The following is a 5374-nucleotide window of genomic DNA, read 5'->3' on the forward strand; positions in this document are numbered from 1 at the left end:
CCTCCTCCTCTGCTTCCTTTATGACTTATTGAACCATATCCAATTACGTTGGTTCAAATCCAGTATTTATAGATTACCTTCTTGGAATCATCACCACGTCGAGTAGTTTTCCCAAAATATTTCGTGATACCAACATACGTTCCTACCCCTCTCACACGACCTGGATGCTCTGCTTTGCCGATTGCCCTAGCAAGAATGTCATCACGTCCTTCAGGCTTCTATTTTCCTTCTGTACCTTCTTCTCACAGATCCTCTACATACACATAAAACCATTAAGCAACTCACAATTATATAACTCCGACTACCAGTAGTAGGAGTGACATATTTATTCAAACATACAATTTTCTCTTTGATGTCCTTATCATATTCAGTTTCCGTCTTTCCATTCTTAGGAGTGTGACCTTCCACCCAAGAAACGTGACGACTGAATTTTCCAAGCTTTGCCTACAATTCATTCATCACATTGATATCCTCTCAAAATATGTATGATTACTATGAACATATATAACATTCATCACCTAATAGTCTAATACTATAAGAATTATGTACTTACAAATTTCTTCTTAATCAATCTATAACCACCTCGAGAGCCGTTAAAGACGGTCTTTTTCTTTGAAATGTTCGCCTTGTTCCTCTCACTCATAGCATTCATCAAATAAATTGTATCAAGAAACGTATGCATGATCAAACACTAAACTAAGTATACTTCTTTACTTATTATTATTAGGTTACCTTAAACTTGTCAGACCGCCTATAAGCGATATAGCTATCCCAATGGTCCTGACTGGCATACGGATACTTCTTTTTTGGTGGTTTCTTGTTCATCTCCCCGGTTTCCTTGTTGAACAAGTGGTTCTCAACAATCTTTAACTTCCAAGATCTGAGAGCTTCCCCTGTCTTTTTTTTAGGTACTGTTTTGTATGGATTTTGCGCAAGGCGAAATCAGGTCAGGGTAGGTCTAGGCAGGGTTAACTAGCTCAAACTTATTCGAGAATATGTAGGGCAGAGTACGAAACTAGCAAAGTAAAACAAGGTCAACAAAACTATAATGAGACAAGAAATTTTGTACGTGGAAAACCCTTAAATGGTAAAAAACCACGGGCACCAAGCCATGAGAGGATTTCACTATAATATTGAGTAATTCGCATAAATGGCTATAATTTAGCTTGAGTATTGTAGATGAGTATTGCTAGAGTATTGCGTTGTCCTTTGCAAATGATATAAGTGTTCCTTTATATAGTTCAATGCTGAACGGCTGCCGGATCTTCCTTCATCAATGCTGAATATTCTGCCTTAATTATCCGGAATAATGCTCATTATTTCTCCCTTAATTGATGTCCTTTATTGCTAAATCTTCTCCATTAATGCTCCAATTATTACGCGAATATTGTTTATAATATAGTCATATGGTCAAATATCATCCTGCTGTTTTGACCGTTGTCCTCTCCGTGGCTTGGCGCCTGTCTTCTTGCACCCTGGTAGCTTGACGCCCTGACACCTTGATAGCCAGGCCAGGGTAAAATGCCATCCTGAAGTATCTGTGGATTTCTAGGCCTAACAATTGCCCCTTATCTCCTTATCTTCGCTGGGTCAGGCCAGAAAGAAGGAGATAATTTCTAACTTTGGAAAACTGCTTACAACGGCGGGATTATGATTGATTGGATCCTGTAACGACTAATTGGCGGTTTGTTGACGCGTGCTGCAATTACTGCAACTTCTTCAATAATTACTCTGTAACTTGCGGTTGAAACCCTAATTTTACCGAGTATAAATACTCTTTACTTCATTGAATTGATCTTCACCAAAATCCGCTCTATTCTCTTCTAATAATCTTCTTCTTCTAAATTCTTTTAATTTCCAGATTTTTTTCATCTTCAACACATCTTCAATAAATCTTCAAAAAATGGTTGCAAAAAAGAAATCTTCCAGGGGAGTAATGTCTCCTGGAACTCCATTCGTTCCAAATCCTGAAAAAACCACCTCTAAAATATACCAGCGTCTTCTACTGCTCAACCTCTTGCGGTTGAAAAACCAATTAATCCTCCTCTTGAAATGGTTCCAATTTTTCACAGAGAATTTGAATTTAAACCCACAAAAGCTCTAAAAGATGATCAGTCTCTTCCAAACCATCTGAAACCTGAATTTGAAAAAGTTTTGAAGGATAAGGGGATCATTCCTGTTGATTCCGAAGTCTGTATCCCTGAAAATTCTCCTGTCAGGGCTGACTCGGCATGTCCTGGTTGGATCTGTATTCATGACTGGGCCTTTAGGGTTGGTTGCAAGCTTCCTTTCTCTCCATTTATGGTGGATGTCATCAAGAAAATTGGTGTGCCTTCCTATCAACTGATGCCTATGGTGTGGAAGGTAGTCTACTCCGTTGAACATCTCTACAAAAAACATAATATTTCCTTCTCCCTGGAGGATTTGAAAGCTTGTTATGCTGTCAAGACCAACAGTCCTGGACGCATAAGTTTCAAGGTCAGGCCTTCTACTAGTCCTCTTCTCAGCAATCTGGACAGCGGTCATGACAAGAACTGGGCCGCTGGGTATATGTTCATCATCGCCAATTCTGCGGGCCCTGATCTGGCGTACTTGAATTATGATGCATGTGTTGGTGGTGAGTACTCTGACTTTTTTCTTTTTATCCTGCATGTTTATTTGTTAGTTTTAAAGGAAATGAATTTAAATAATTTTTACCTCTTTTTGTTCATAGTTGATGATTGGTCAAATGAAATTGAATATCCCATTGCAAGTGTTTCTGCCTTCCTTGCTATTTCTCAATTGGAGAGGACTTGACCTCTTTGTTGTGGGACTGGTCATCTTCCTCGTTGCCTGAAGACTGAAGACGCTGCTAGAATGCCGAAATCTTCAAAAGTTGCCAGTGCTTCTACTTCAGGCAGTAAGTCTATTTTGTTCTCTTTTTGGTTTTGCTTTTCTTTTTATTTCGGCTTTTTCATGACAGCCTGTCTTTATTGCTAATATAGTGTCTCGTGTTATAGCCACTAGATCATCTACTCGCCTTGCCAAATTTGGTATGGCTGATCTTTCTGCCAGGCTGGCCAAGGTCAAGGAGGAGAGTTCCCAAGGAGGTGGCGATACTGGGCCTGTCATTGATTTAACCGAGCTGCCTACCACTTCCAAGGTTTTTGCTGCTTCTGTTGCCCTTGCTGAAACAAGTTCAGTAGCCCAGAAGAGAAAGATGGAGGAAGTTGATCTGTCTGCCCCAGTCAGGGAAGTGCGAGCTAGGGTGGATAATTTGGAGGCTGCCAGGGTAAATATTAATGATTATGCCACTTCCAAATCAGATGTTATGCTCACCCTTGATCCTATTGAGAGTGCTACTCAGGCGGTTGCTTCAGTAGATCATGCTGTCAGCCTTTTGGCAGGTGCCTTGGCTGCTGTGAGAGAGGTGTGTAGTTTATTATAAATATATATATATATATATATATATATATATATATATATATATATATATATATATATATATATATATATATATACATTTTTTCCTATATATTTTTTTGTGATATGTATACATATTTTATTTAGAGGTTTTTGTTATTATGACATAATATTTATACTGTTCTTGTTTCTGTTCAGGGTGCTGCGGCCTGTCTCCATAACACTTATCATGCTACTTCTTTGGTGGCCAGGATTGATCATATGAGATTTGATTATGATAAGCTGAAGTCTGAACTGGAATTTGCTCGGACTGATCTGGCTGCAGGGGCTGCTGATTTGGCGAGGGTGCAGGCTGAGAGGGATGCTGCCAAGGTTGAGGCAAGCTCAAGCAAACAACTTTTGTAGGAGGCGCTAGACAGGAATGAAGAGCTTACCCTGGAAAGGGATGATTTGGATTTCAAGCTTGATGATGCCTCCCTGTACTTCTATATCAAGGGGAAAGTGGCTGCCATGTCGGAGTCTATGGAGGCCAGGGCAAGCTGGAACCCTGAAGCTGAGATGGCCTTCGCTGCCTCTAAGTATCCTGACCTGCATAATATGGGCAATGAACAGGAGGTCGATTCTCCAGGGGAGCAGGATGTTGATGCTGAGGCTGATCAAGCCAAAAGTGGAAGTGTTGATGCTGTCTCCAAAGGCGAGCAGTAATTTTATATTTTCTTTGATGGTATTGGCTCATCCAGGGGGATGTCCCTGGACAAACAATCTTATTTTCTTGTTTTTGGGTAGGTCAGGGAGGTTATCCCTGGCCTTAACGAATATTTTGGTACTTTTGACCCTGGGGGTAAGGGCTTTATTAATATGATGGTAATTGCCTTCCTTGGCTTTTTTTACTTATTTCTTGATGTTTCGTTCCTTTTGATTTTCTTTGAACCTGTGAACCTTGTTTCTCCAGTCCTGTCAACCTGTTAAAATCTCGACTTTGTTAACCTGTTAGATTTTTTAAACCTGTTAACCTGTCTTACGATTGAAGCCATCGTAAGTTATTCAACCATGTATGGTATTTACCATAGTGGTTGAAGGGGTGGGAAAACCGGCCTGTCAGGAGGGCTTATGTCCCCTGCTTGACTGGAGGGCTCGGTACTCGGCCTGACAGGAGGGCATTTAGACTGATGGTCAGGATAAAACACCCTTGCACCGTCTTGCTGCGTCCAGCCGGTTTTAGATGTGTGCAGTAAATCAATCAGGTCAGGCAATTATTTCATGCCTGATTGGTCCCGTTATTTACCGTATCCGGTGATGGTTACGAACTTCAGTAGGCACAATGAAGTGCAAAAAGATTAAAAAGTATGTAAATAGGAGGTCTGATATATAGTAGAGTAGCCCTCAATCCTGAATATTTATGCATATAAACTTTTATTATGTATAATTGTTCAGGATTCAAAAATAAGAGAAATTGGGTTAGTTGCATATATAGACATGAATTGCACATAGGACATGTGAAGCACGTAATTTTTCAGATAGCATGTCATGTTGAAACAGTGATAGTAAAGATATAGTTTTTACCTGGTTCAGGGCTGACATAGAATTTATACATGGAATAATTTCAAATGTGTTACATTCCAAGATCTTGAGATCATTTCTCCTTCTAATGTTTGGAGCCTGTATGCTCCTTGTCCGATGATACGTGCCTAATGTATAATCTTTTTTTGCCTATTTCAGCACGTATTTCTATGCATTTTCATATTGTTTTTATGGTATTTTGCCCCGAATTGGCTACTTTGGTTCGTTTTGTCCATTTTGTAGAAATGAACGCGAAAGTAGTGGAATCGTACCCTTTTTCGTCCTTTTTGCATGTATTTAGAGGAGACGGGATTGTTCCAGAGTGAGATACTGCATTTGGAAGCGTCGTGGCACGCAATACGAGGCATTTAGGCGCGGACTTGAGCTGAAATGAAGTCAAAGTACTCGATCG

Source organism: Silene latifolia, chromosome 1, assembly GCF_048544455.1.
Source record: "Silene latifolia isolate original U9 population chromosome 1, ASM4854445v1, whole genome shotgun sequence".
Classification (NCBI taxonomy): domain Eukaryota; kingdom Viridiplantae; phylum Streptophyta; class Magnoliopsida; order Caryophyllales; family Caryophyllaceae; genus Silene; species Silene latifolia.